The 14374-nt window shown below is 55.3% G+C and overlaps 1 pseudogene; it reads right to left on the reverse strand.

Annotated features, from left to right (window-relative positions):
* LOC147095570 (scavenger receptor cysteine-rich domain-containing protein DMBT1-like) overlaps positions 1-13388 on the reverse strand; it is an 82720-nt pseudogene extending 69332 nt beyond the window's left edge.
* Between the last annotated feature and the right edge of the window lie 986 nt (positions 13389-14374).

Consider the following 14374-nt stretch of genomic DNA (forward strand, 5'->3'; position numbering starts at 1 on the left):
CACATTTCATCCAGGAGCCTGGTCCAAAGGACTCACATGCAGTGCCGCAAGAATTTCAACGACCTCACTCAGGTGGTCAGGGTGAGTAGATGCATGATATACCTCTACATCTCTTCACCTCAACCTCACTCTGTGCACAGATGGTATAAAGTGCCAAGTCCCTAACACTCACCCAACCACTATGCCCATCTACTAAAAGTCACATCCACATCTCACACCTTGCAGACATTAATGGCTATTCAACTATGGTAGGCACATCTGCCAAACACGTGGCTGCACACTCACTCACACGCTGTCCTTTTTCTTGCAGGCCAAGCTTTAACATAACTGGAGGGAGCAACATCGCACGGGAAGAAGTCAGGCTGAGCTGCATCCCCTCACACAGCTGGAGGAGCGAGTTCACAGACTCATCGCCAGTCATGTCGTGGGCACTGTGGCAGTTGGAGAGGTCGACCCCCTTGGGGACAGCAACGGTATGTTAATCATCTCTCTCTCCTCTCTCATACCACTTCCCCCTCACAATACCAGCCTTTCCCACTTTCCATCTAACTATACTGTCTCCATTCCTTGCTCCCTTCCTGCCCTCATGTTAAAGCCACTCTTGTACCTTCCTGCTTTCAGATAGTGAGCCACCATCTGACCAGTCTATCCCTCAGCCTCCCAGTGGCAGTGACGTGGGAGAGGAGGAGGAACACCGTCTGCGTCTCCCGAGGGCAAGACATCCGATACTGGGGCCACGCGTTCACTGGAGGAGAGCAGGGGATTTGGATCTGATGTGGGTGAAGCTCCGGGACCCAGCGAGCTGCAGCAACGCCATGGGGGAAGGGAGGCTCACGGGCCATCTCCCCAGAGGGTGAGTGCATGCATGAGTTCTGCTGCACAGGACTCGGATGAGGACCTCGATATCACGGCAATGAATACTCAGGCAATGAGCACGCATACTGAGCTCATGGGTGCAATGGCAAGAGTGCCCGAGAGCATGGATGCACTTGCTAGGAGCGTGGAGGAGTCCGCTGCCAGCACAGCTGTCATCCGTGCACAAACCCTTGAACCCAACCTTGCCTCATTGCAGAGGGTGGTTGAATTGCAGAGAGACAGTGGGGACACAGACCCCATGCTGTGTGTAATGGGTGAGGTGGCAGCATCTATTGCAGCACAGGCCAAGGCAATGCAATGGCTTAGTGCTGGAATTGAGTCATTGGTTGGTGCCATCCAATCTCAGACTGCACTCATGCAGTCTCAGATTGATGCCACACAAGCGCTGGCTGCTGCCATCATAGCTGGGTTGACCACTGTCCACCGGGGATCTCACAGTGCCACAGCAGGCCAGCAATCTGCGCTCGAGCAGATTGCTCCAGATGCTGAGGTTCTGCCCCGGGGGAGTGGCAGTGTGTCGGTCGAGCAGGAAGGTGTTGTCCTCTCTCAGAATGACAGCATTTCTGCTCCCACCACTGCCACTCCACCATTGCACTTGCCACAGCCTGTAGCCCAGCCAGCCCAGACTGCTGCCGCCCATGCAGAGTTGGTGCAGTCTGCAGCCGGGCCCTCCAGGCCCAGAGCTGGTTGAGAGCGTCCTGCAAGGCCATCTGCAGTCTCTGGATCCAACATTCAGCAGCCTTCTGCCAGCCTTGCTGCAGTCACTGGGGCCACATAATGGAGGAGCAGTAGGGTTGGAAGGGGGGGAAGTGCGAAGGGGCGGGAGATCATTCTCGAAGGGAGAATAACTAAACATTTTCTAACATGTGGGGGGAATGTTTGTACCAAAGTTGGATGTGTATGTAAATATATTGTTCATGCTGTTAAGACTTATTTCAGGAAGAACCAGTTTTGTTTGTTAATGAATTGTTGTGTTTGTTTGTTATTGGTTGTGCTTAATAAGACACAGTTGGTCAGTAAAATAAACATTTTTATTGAAACGTTACAAATTTCCTCATGTTACTCATTGGAGCTTTGCCCGGTAATAGGGGCTGCAGTATGGCTGGAATGATGTGCTTGTTGATCTCAAAAGCCATCTTCTCTGTCATTCATCAGAAGCGGTGTCTAATGAGGCATTCACGAATGGCCCTTGCAGAAGCAACATTGAGCACCTCCCTCTCACGTTGTTGCTGCTCATTCTTCTCTTCATCCTCCTCCTCCTCTTCCTATCTCTCTTCTTCCTCCTGAGGTGGTGCACCAATCCGTGGTGGCAATGGCTGGGTCCTCAGAATTGCGAGGTTGTGAAGCATGCAGCACACAACAATGAAAACCGATACTCGATTGGGGGAGTACTGCAGGGCTCCTCCAGAGTGGTCAAGACACCGGAACCGTTGCTTCAGCACACTGATTGTCTGCTCAATGAGGTTCCTAGTGGTGCTGTGGCTCTCATTGTATGCGAGCTCAGCAGGAGTGTTGGGGTTATGGGGTGGTGTCATCAGCCAAGTGCAGAGTGGATATCCCTTGTCCCCGAGGAGCCAGCCGTGAGCTTGATGCAGTGGTTGGAACAGGTCTGGGATACCAGTCTGGTGCAGGATGAATGCATTGTGACTGCTGCCAGGATAGCAGGCATTGACGGCGAGGATGCACTGTCTGCGGTCACAAACCAACTGGACGTTGAGAGAGTGGAAACCTTTGCGGTTGCGGAAAACCTCTGCATTTTCACGAGGTGCCCGCAATGTCACATGCATGCAGTCAATGGCACCCTGAACCATGGGGAAGCCAGCTATCCTAGCGAAGCCACATGCGCGTTTACGCTGTTTGTCTTGGGTCCTTTTGTAGAGAGCAATTTGTGACCTCCCGGTTGCAACAATGGACAGCGAACTGGGAGATGTTTACAATATCCCCTGTTGAAGCCTGGAAGGAGCCACTGGCATAGAAATTGAGAGCCACCGTCACCTTCTCTGCCACTGACAGAGACGTCCTGGTCCTGAGCGGAGGTTGGAGCTCTGGTTGCAGGAGGTGGCAGAGCTCTGTGACCACCTCCTTGCTGAAGCGGAGCCTTCTAAAACACTGCTCCCGGAATACCCTGGGAGGGCAAGGTCTCCTGTGCAGAGCAGTTTTGGCCCTCCTCCTTCTGGCCACGTTTTCCACTCTCTCTCTCCGACTCCGCTGCCTCCGATGGTGAAGCTGGAGGACGAGGCCCCGTGCTAGTACAGCCCCCATTTAATCTTCTAAATGTGGTAGTAATAAAGCTGACAGAAATGGGAACCTGAAAAGTCTTTCTGTGGAACAAAACTCCTTGTCGGATAGCATTAAATGTTTCCAGACGCCTCTCTCAACCTGTGTATGCAGAATCTGTTGCCGACAAGAAAAAGCAGTAAGCACACGCCTTTAAATAGTGCTCCCCCAGCTCCCAGCACTCTGCAAACCGTCCCACTCTACTTGTCGTTCCTAGCACCAGGTGCTGAGGCAGGGGGCGAGAATCAATTTCCGGTCCAGGGCGCTGCACACTTCAATGACGTCACAATCTCCAGGCGCAGGAGATCGTGGCGGTAGTGTTCAGCGCCACCGCAAACCATCAGGCTAATTTCGCGGGCGGCACTAAAATTGTCGCGCTCAGGCGGTAATTCGTTAGCATCCCCCGGAGGCACTAATGGGAGGTGCTAGCCAACTGAATTTTTGCCCCTTATCGTTTATATTTATATTGTGCCTTTCACCACCTCAAGACACCCCAAATCCCTTTACAGCCAATGACGTACGTTCGAATGTGGTCACTGTTGTAATGTAGGAATGATCGCAGCAATTTTGCGCATAACAAGATCCCACATACATTGATGAGATAAATGACCAGAGAATCTGTGTTTTATTGATGAGGGGGAATGTTGGCCCCAGGACACCGGGGAGAACTCCCCCTGCTCGTCTTCCAATAGTGGCCATGGGATCTTTAATACACACCAAAGAGGGTAGATGGAGCCTCGGTTTAATGTATCAGGACAGCACCTCTGACAGTGCAGCGCTTCCTCAGTACTGGCACCGGGAGTGTGGGCCTGGATTATAGGCTCAAGTACTAGAGTGTATAAACCTACCTCTGACAGTGCAGCGCTCCCTCAGTGCTGGCACCGGGAGTGTGGGCCTGGATTATAGGCTCAAGTACTAGAGTGTATAAATCTACCTCTGACAGTGCAGCGCTCCCTCAGTGCTGGCACCGGGAGTGTGGGCCTGGATTATAGGCTCAAGTACTAGAGTGTATAAATCTACCTCTGACAGTGCAGCACTCCCTCAGTACTGGCACCGGGAGTGTGGGCCTGGATTATAGGCTCAAGTACTAGAGTGTATAAATCTACCTGACAGTGCAGCACTCCCTCAGTACTGGCACCGGGAGTGTGGGCCTGGATTATAGGCTCAAGTACTAGAGTGTATAAATCTACCTCTGACAGTGCAGCACCTCCCTCAGTACTGGTACTAGGAGTGTGGGCCTGGATTATAGGCTCAAGTACGAGAGTGTATAAATCTACCTGACAGTGCAGCACTCCCTCAGTACTGGCACCGGGAGTGTGGGCCTGGATTATAGGCTCAAGTGCTAGAGTGTATAAACCTACCTCTGACAGTGCAGCGCTCCCTCAGTACTGGTACTAGGAGTGTGGGCCTGGATTATAGGCTCAAGTACTGGAGTGTATAAATCTACCTCTGACAGTGCAGCGCTCCCTCAGTACTGGCACCGGGAGTGTGGGCCTGGATTATAGGCTCAAGTACTAGAGTGTATAAACCTACCACTGCAATGCAACACTCCCTCAGTACTGGCACTGGGAGTGTGGGCCTGGATTATAGGCTCAAGTACTAGAGTGTATAAACCTACCACTGCAATGCAGCACTCACTCAGTACTGGCACCGGGAGTGTGGGCCTGGATTATAGGCTCAAGTACGAGAGTGTATAAATCTACCTGACAGTGCAGCACTCCCTCAGTACTGGCACCGGGAGTGTGGGCCTGGATTATAGGCTCAAGTGCTAGAGTGTATAAACCTACCTCTGACAGTGCAGCGCTCCCTCAGTACTGGTACTAGGAGTGTGGGCCTGGATTATAGGCTCAAGTACTGGAGTGTATAAATCTACCTCTGACAGTGCAGCGCTCCCTCAGTACTGGCACCGGGAGTGTGGGCCTGGATTATAGGCTCAAGTACTAGAGTGTATAAACCTACCACTGCAATGCAACACTCCCTCAGTACTGGCACTGGGAGTGTGGGCCTGGATTATAGGCTCAAGTACTAGAGTGTATAAACCTACCACTGCAATGCAGCACTCCCTCAGTACTGGCACCGGGAGTGTGGGCCTGGATTATAGGCTCAAGTACTAGAGTGTATAAATCTACCTGACAGTGCAGCACTCCCTCAGTACTGGCACTGGGAGTGTGGGCCTGGATTATAGGCTCAAGTACTAGAGTGTATAAATCTACCTGACAGTGCAACACTCCCTCAGTACTGGCACTGGGAGTGTGGGCCTGGATTATAGGCTCAAGTACTAGTGTGTATAAATCTACCTCTGACAGTGCAGCACTCCCTCAGTACTGGCACCGGGAGTGTGGGCCTGGATTATAGGCTCAAGTACTAGAGTGTATAAATCTACCTGACAGTGCAGCGCTCCCTCAGTACTGGCACCGGGAGTGTGGGCCTGGATTATGGGATGAAGTGTCCTGACTCAGAGGGGAGAGAGTGTGGAGCCAGTGAGCGGAGCTGGGAATGATACTGAAATGTGTCACAGGAGTGCGAGTGGATTTGAATATTTGATGTTGGAGTTGTTTTGTTTGCTTGTGCGTGTGGGACAGCAAGTCTTTGTTCAGCTGATGCAAATCCTCACCTGTTGATGAGCAACCTGGGACCACAACCCAGGCCACTCGATTCAGTCCAGTTACAGATCAGAGGGACAGGTTAACAAGAAAGCAACCATTTCAGTACCGACATTCATTCCAGCCCTCCTCCTCAATAGTCGTTGGATCATTGGAGGATACCTGGGGAACTAAAGTTCGCTACCACCATCATTGCTTGCGCCCAGAAGTGGGATCCCTTGACCTGGAGCCTGCAACAGGTGCCCAGGATCAACCTTTGATTTGATAGTGCGACCAGAAAGGGGCCACTTGGTTGACTTGCCAAAGGGCGCTGGACGCTGGTAGATCATATTCGGGAGAGGGGCAGGAGAAGGTTGGTGGCACTGGAGACGCCTGGTGCCCAATGCCCACTCCGCAACTGCCCACCACAGTTTGGGTTCTCTGAAGCATTGCCGAGGAACAGAGTGCAGGGGGCAAAGAGCGAGCAGATAAATCAAGAAATAACTGTCAGCTTTCTAGAGGTTTTTGATAGAGTAGATCGGGAGAAACTGTTTCCAGTAGCAAGATGGTCGGTAACCAGAGGACACAGATTTAATATCACTGGCAAAAGAACCAGAGGGGAGATGAAGAGAAATGTTCTCATGTAGTGAGTTGCTGTGATCTGGAATGCATTGCCTGAAAGGGCGATGGAAGCAGATTCAATATTAACTTTCAAAAGGGAATTGGATAAATACTTGAAGGGGAAATATTTGCAGGGCTCTGGGGTAAGAGCAGGGGGGAGTGGGATTAATTGGATCGTTCTGTCAAAGAGCCAGCACAGGCACGATGGGCCGAATGGCCTCCTACTGCGCTGTGAGATTCTGATAAAGGATCATCCTTCACACTCCACTAGATGAATCTGGCACCGGGCAGAATTTGTACGCACCGCTCCTGTTTGAAAGGATTTGCAGCATACCGGTGGACACTGCATGCTCCATCTACAGGGACACCCAGGTATCAAGTAACTGTGGAAGTGAGGCAGGCTGAACAAACACCGCGACAAGTTGCTGAGGGCCAAGGGACCGGTGGCTGAGGGCCGAGGGACCGGTGGCTGTGGGCCGAGGGACCGGTGGCTGTGGGCAGAGGGACCGGTGGCTGAGGCCAAAGTGACAGGTGGCTGAGGGCCGAGGGACCGGTGGCTGAGGGCCGAGGGACCGGTGGCTGTGGGCAGAGGGACCGGTGGCTGAGGCCAAAGTGACAGGTGGCTGAGGGCCAAGGGACCGGTTGCTGAGGGCCGCGGGGCCGGTGGCTGAGGCCGAGGGGCCGCGGGCCGCGGGACCGGTGGCTGAGGGCCGCGGGACCGGTGGCTGAGGGCCGCGGGACCGGAGGCTGAGGGCCGCGGGACCGGTGGCTGAGGGCCGCGGGACCGGTGGCTGAAGGCCGCGGGACCGGTGGCTGAGGGCCGCGGGACCGGTGGCTGAGGGCCGCGGGACCGGTGGCTGAGGGCCGCGGGACCGGTGGCTGAGGGCCGCGGGACCGGAGGCTGAGGGCCGCGGGACCGGTGGCTGAGGGCCGCGGGACCGGTGGCTGAGGGCCGCGGGACCGGTGGCTGAGGGCCGCGGGACCGGTGGCTGAGGGCCGCGGGACCGGTGGCTGAGGGCCGCGGGACCGGTGGCGGAGGGCCGAGGGACCGGTGGCTGAGGGCCAAGGGACCGGTGGCTGAGAGACAAGGGACCGGTGGCTGAGGGACAAGGGACCGGTGGCTGAGAGACAAGGGACCGGTGGCTGAGGGACAAGGGACTGGTGGCTGAGAGACAAGAGACTGGATGCTGAGGGCCAGGGGACCGGTGGCTGAGGACCAAGGGACTGGATGCTGAGGGCCAGGGGACCGGTGGCTGAGGGCCAAGGGACCGGTTGCTGAGGGCCAGGGGACCGGTGGCTGAGAGACAAGGGACCGGTGGCTGAGAGACAAGGGACCGGTGGCTGAGTGCCAAGGGACCGGTGGCTGAGGGCCAAGGGACCGGTGGCTGAGGGCCAAGGGACTGGATGCTGAGGGCCAAGGGACTGGTGGCTGAGGGACAAGAGACTGGTGGCTGAGGGACAAGGGACTGGTGGCTGAGAGGCAAGGGACTGGTGGCTGAGGGACAAGGGACTGGTGGCTGAGGGACAAGGGACTGGTGGCTGAGGGACAAGAGACTGGTGGCTGAGAGACAAGAGACTGGTGGCTGAGGGGCAAGGGACTGGTGGCTGAGGGACAAGGGACTGGTGGCTGAGGGACAAGAGACTGGTGGCTGAGGGACAAGGGACTGGTGGCTGAGAGACAAGGGACTGGTGGCTGAGAGACAAGGCATTGGTGGCTGAGAGACAAGAGACTGGTGGCTGAGGGACAAGGGACTGGTGGCTGAGGGACAAGGGACAGGTGGCTGGGGGACAAGGGACTGGTGGCTGAGGGCCAAGGGACCGGTGGCTGAGAGACAAGGGACCGGTGGCTGAGGGCCAAGGGACCGGTGGCTGAGGGCCAAGGGACCGGTGGCTGAGGGCCAAGGGACCGGTGGCTGAGGGCCAAGGGACCGGTGGCTGAGGGCCAAGGGACCGGTGGCTGAGGGCCAAGGGACCGGTGGCTGAGGGCCAAGGGACCGGTGGCTGAGGGCCAAGGGACCGGTGGCTGAGGGCCAAGGGACCGGTGGCTGAGGGCCAAGGGACCGGTGGCTGAGGGCCAAGGGACCGGTGGCTGAGGGCCAAGGGACCGGTGGCTGAGGGGCAAGGGACCGGTGGCTGAGGGCCAAGGGACTGGTACCTGTGGCCCAAGGGACTGGTTGCTGAGGCCCAAGGATATGGTTGCTGAGGCCCAAGGGACCATTTGCTGAGGGCCAAGGAACTGGTGGCTGAGGCCCAATGGTCTTATTACTGAGGCCTAAGGGACTTGATGTGTGGCCTGGCGGGTTGACGTCAACAGCCTGGCCTGTGTGGAAGGTGTCGACCGCTGTGAAATTCTCAGCAACAGCTTCAGCCCGAGGCCGCCCAACAGGGGCTCCTTCCCCCTCGACCACTTGGGTGACTATTAAGAATTTTTATTAAGTGCCTTAGAGAGAGTAAGTTTGACAATTCTCTGTGCTGAGACAATCAAAGGAATACCTGGGATGCAGAATGGTCAGGCAGCTGATGATAAAAGAGCCACTGAAGAAACTGGGATTGAAAGATCTCCTCGACAGTAATGCAGCAGAAACACAGAAGCAGACAAAAACCTAACAGGAGCACAGGACGTCCAATCTACAAAATAGAGAGATCACTGATGGACTTATTTTCATACCGAACCTGTATATTGTGAAATAAGTTAAGTTTCTGTGGAACAAATACTTTAAAAAGGGACTCGTAGCAAAGGGCCATGGGACTGGTGGCTGAGGGACAAGGGACTGGTGGCTGAGGGACAAGGGACTGGTGGCTGAGGGACAAGGGACTGGTGGCTGAGGGACAAGGGACTGGTGGCTGAGGGACAAGGGACTGGTGGCTGAGGGACAAGGGACTGGTGGCTGAGGGACAAGAGACTGATGGCTGAGGGACAAGGGACTGGTGGCTGAGAGACAAGGGACTGGTGGCTGAGGGACAAGGGACTGGTGGCTGAGAGACAAGGGACTGGTGGCTGAGGGACAAGGGACTGGTGGCTGAGGGACAAGGGACTGGTGGCTGAGGGACAAGGGACTGGTGGCTGAGGGACAAGAGACTGAGGGCTGAGGGACAAGGGACTGGTGGCTGAGAGATAAGGGACTGGTGGCTGAGGGACAAGAGACTGGTGGCTGAGGGACAAGAGACTGGTGGCTGAGGGACAAGGGACTGGTGGCTGAGAGACAAGGGACTGGTGGCTGAGGGACAAGAGACTGGTGGCTGAGAGACAAGGGACTGGTGGCTGAGGGACAAGAGACTGGTGGCTGAGGGACAAGGGACTGGTGGCTGAGAGACAAGGGACTGGTGGCTGAGGGACAAGAGACTGGTGGCTGAGAGACAAGGGACTGGTGGCTGAGGGACAAGGGACTGGTGGCTGAGGGACAAGGGACTGGTGGCTGAGGGACAAGGGACTGGTGGCTGAGGGACAAGGGACTGGTGGCTGAGGGACAAGGGACTGGTGGCTGAGGGACAAGGGACTGGTGGCTGAGGGACAAGGGACTGGTGGCTGAGGGACAAGGGACTGGTGGCTGAGGGACAAGGGACTGGTGGCTGAGGGACAAGAGACTGGTGGCTGAGGGACAAGAGACTGGTGGCTGAGGGACAAGAGACTGGTGGCTGAGGGACAAGAGACTGGTGGCTGAGGGACAAGGGACTGGTGGCTGAGGGACAAGGGACTGGTGGCTGAGGGACAAGGGACTGGTGGCTGAGGGACAAGGGACTGGTGGCTGAGAGACAAGGGACTGGTGGCTGAGGGACGAGAGACTGGTGGCTGAGGGACGAGAGACTGGTGGCTGAGGGACAAGGGACTGGTGGCTGAGGGACAAGGGACTGGTGGCTGAGGGACAAGGGACTGGTGGCTGAGGGACAAGGCACTGGTGGCTGAGGGACGAGAGACTGGTGGCTGAGGGACGAGAGACTGGTGGCTGAGGGACGAGAGACTGGTGGCTGAGGGACGAGAGACTGGTGGCTGAGAGACAAGGGACTGGTGGCTGAGAGACAAGGACTGGTGGCTGAGAGACAAGGGACTGGTGGCTGAGGGACAAGAGACTGGTGGCTGAGGGACAAGGGACTGGTGGCTGAGGGACAAGAGACTGGTGGCTGAGGGACAAGGGACTGGTGGCTGAGAGACAAGGGACTGGTGGCTGAGAGACAAGGGACTGGTGGCTGAGGGACAAGAGACTGGTGGCTGAGGGACAAGGGACTGGTGGCTGAGAGACAAGGGACTGGTGGCTGAGGGACAAGGGACTGGTGGCTGAGGGACAAGGGACTGGTGGCTGTGGGACAAGGGACTGGTGGCTGAGAACAAGGGACTGGTGGCTTAGAGACGAGCGACTGGCACTGGCAGTGTCGGCCTGGATTATAGGCTCAAGTACTAGAGTGTAAACATCTACCTCTGACAGTGCAGCACCCCCTCAGTACTGGCACCGGGAGTGTGGGCCTGGATTATTGGATGAAGCCTCCTGGTTCAGAAGGGAGAGAGGGGAGCCAGTGAGCGGAGCTGGGAATGATACTGAAATGTCACAGGAGTGCGAGTGGATTTGAATATTTGATGTTGGAGTTGTTTTGTTTCCTTGTGCGTGTGGGACAGCGAGCCTTTGTTCTGCTGATGCAAATCCTCACCTGTTGATGAGAAACCTGGGACCACAACCCAGGCCACTCGATTCATTCAGAGCTTGTTCACCGGGACAGCTAAACATGAGAGCAACCATTTCAGTACTGACATTCATTCCAACCATTCGCCTCAATACCTGCTAGATCACTGCAGGATACCTGGGGAACTAAAGTCCGCTACCATGCTCATAACTTGCCCCCTAAGATTTTAGCCCTTGAGCTGGAGCCCTGCAACAGGTCCCCATGATCAACCTTTGGACCTCCTACTGTGCTGTGAGATTCTAATAAAGGATCATCCTTCACACTCGAGACACGATGGGCCGAAGGGCCTCTTTCTGTGCTGTAAAACTCTATGACTCTATGACTCCACTGGATGAATCAGGCACTGGGCAGAATTTGAAGACACCGCCCCTGTTTGAAAGGATTTGCAGTGTCGTGATAGTGGAGGCCTCTCTGATAGCCCCCCAGGTACAGGAAGGACCTGGTTCTGGCCCAGGACTAGTAATCCAGAGGTTGTGAGCTCAAATCCCATTGAGCTGAATAAATCTGGTGGGCTGCACAAGCAACAACACTCATATCTGCCAGCTCACATGTAATGTACGACACAGAAACAGGCCATTCGGCCCAACTGGTCCGTGTTGGTGTTTATGCTCCACACGAGCCTCCTTCCACCTCTCTTCATCTAAACCCATCAACATATCCTTCTATTCCTTTCTCCCTCATGTGCTTATCCAGCTTCCTCTTAAATCAATCTCTGCTATTTGCCTCAACCACTCCCTGTGGGAGCGAGTTCCACATTCCCACCAGTCTTTGGGTAAAGAAGATTCTCCTGAATTCCTTATTGGATTTATTAGTGACTACCTTAAATTATTAGTTCATGAATTAAAACAGTGACTACACTTCAAAAAGCAAGTATTTCATTGGCCGTAAAGAGCTTTGGGATGTTCCGAGGTTGTGAAAGGTGTTGTACAAATGCAAGTTCCTTCTTCATATTTATGGTCTCTAGTTTTGGACTCTCCCCACTCGTGGAAAAATCTTCTCTACGTCTACCCTACTGAACCACTTCATAATTTTAGAGACCCCTATCAGGTTACCCCTCAATCTTTTCTTTTCTAGAGAAAAGATACCCAGCCTGTTCAGTCTTTCCTGCTGGATATAACCTTGGAGTTCTGGTATCATCCTTGTGAATCTTTGCCGTAAAAACTAACTGAGGTGGTTCAGGGAAGGGAACCAGCCATCCCTACCTGGTCTGGCTGCTGTTTGTGATGGGATTTCTCGAGGATAGACCAGACTGGAGGAGGACAGCCCACTGTCTTTCAGTGTTGTGGGCGGTGAAGGGGAGGAGGCTGGTACCTGGTCCCAGGATCTCCAAAGGTCTTTGATTCAGCTCTGAAGCGACACACAATTCACCCAACAAGGTCCCGCATCCCATCGAGCCTGGGCAAGACAAATAACAACATTAATTAAGTGCCTGGGCACTGGTGGCTGAGAGACAAGGCACCGGTGGCTGAGGGCCAAGGCACTGGTTGGGACTGGTTACTAATGGCCCAAGAACCATTGGGACTGGTTGCTGAGGGCTGCGGGACCAGGGACTGAGGGCCGCGGGACCAGGGACTGAGGGCTGAGGGCCGCGGGACCGGGTGCTGAGGGCCCTGGCACTTGTTGCTAAGGGCCAAGGAACCGGTTACTAAGGGCCAAGGGACCAGTTACTAATTCCTATTGGTTGATAACATTGACTCGCTGATGTCATCACCAATAAAACCGAAGCAAGTGTCCCCTTCTTAAAGGGGCACAACCAATATACTGTAACTTAAACTAACTTAAATCAAACCTAATAAATCAAATTAAAATATAATTCTGGGTGGTGATGAGGCACTGCATTGCTCCGGTGCCCACCGGTCACGGAAGGCGTGAAGCGTACCGGTGCACACCGCGTGCTCCAACTCCAGGGACACCCGGGCTAGCAAGTAACCGTGGAAGTGAGGCAGGCTGAACAACCACCTCGACAAGTTGCTAAGGGCCAATGGACCAGTGGCTGAGGACCAAGGGACCGGTGGCTGAGGCCCAAGGGACCGGTGGCTGAGGCGCAATGGTATTGTTGCTGAGGCCTAAGGGACTTGATGTGTGGCCTGGTGGGTTGACGTCACCGGCCTGGCCTGCGTGGAAGGTGTCGACCGCTGTGAATTTCTGCAGCAACAGCTTCAGCACGAGGACGCCCAACAGGTAGCTGAGGGCCACGGGACCGGTGGCTGAGGGCCAAGGGACTGGTGGCTGAGGGTCAAGGGACTGGTACCTGAGGCCCAAGGGACTGATTGCTGAGGCCCAAGGATCTGGTTGCTGAGGCCCAAGGAACTTGTTGCTGAGGCCCAAGGGACCGGTTGCTGAGGCCCAAGGGACCATTTGCTGAGGGCCACGGGATTGGCGGCTGAGGGACAAGGGACTGCTGGCTGAGACAGGGGACTGCTGGCTGGGAGGCAAGAGACCGGTGGCTGGGAGGCAAGGGACCGGTGGCTGGGAGGCAAGGGACCGGTGGCTGGGAGACAAGGGACCGGTGGCTGAGAGACAAGGGACCGGTGGCTGAGAGACAAGGGACCGGTGGCTGAGAGACAAGGGACCGGTGGCTGAGAGACAAGGGACCGGTGGCTGAGAGACAAGGGACCGGTGGCTGAGAGACAAGGGACCGGTGGCTGAGAGACAAGGGACCGGTGGCTGAGAGACAAGGGACCGGTGGCTGAGAGACAAGGGACCGGTGGCTGAGAGACAAGGGACCGGTGGCTGAGAGACAAGGGACCGGTGGCTGAGAGACGAGCGACTGGCACTGGCAGTGTCGGCCAGGATTATAGGCTCAAGTGCTAGAGTGTAAACATTTACCTCCGACAGTGCAGCGCCCCCTCAGTACTGGCACCAGGAGCGTGGGCCTGGATTATTGGATGAAGTCTCCTGACTCAGAGGGGAGAGAGTGGGGAGCCAGTGAGCGGAGCTGGGAATAATACTGAAATGTCAGAGGAGTGCGAGTGGATTTGAATATTTGATGTTGGAGTTGTTTTGTTTGCTTGTGCGTGTGGGACAGCAAGTCTTTGTTCAGCTGATGCAAATCCTCACCTGTTAATGAGCAACCTGGGACCACAACCCAGGTCACTCGATTCATTCAGAGCTTGTTCACCAGGACAGCTAAACATGAGAGCAACCATTTCAGTACTGACATTCATTCCAACCCTTCGCCTCAATACCTGCTAGATCACTGCAGGACACCTGGGGAACTAAAGTCCGCTACCATGCTCATAACTTGCCCCCTAAGATTTTAGCCCTTGACCTGGAGCCCTGCAACAGGTCCCCATGATCAACCTTTGGACCAATAGCGTGACCAGAAAGGGCCACTTCGGTTC

Source organism: Somniosus microcephalus, unplaced genomic scaffold (genome assembly GCF_052327205.1).
Source record: "Somniosus microcephalus isolate GS21.2 unplaced genomic scaffold, FLI_Smic_1.0 unresolved_chr1, whole genome shotgun sequence".
Lineage (NCBI taxonomy): Eukaryota > Metazoa > Chordata > Chondrichthyes > Squaliformes > Somniosidae > Somniosus > Somniosus microcephalus.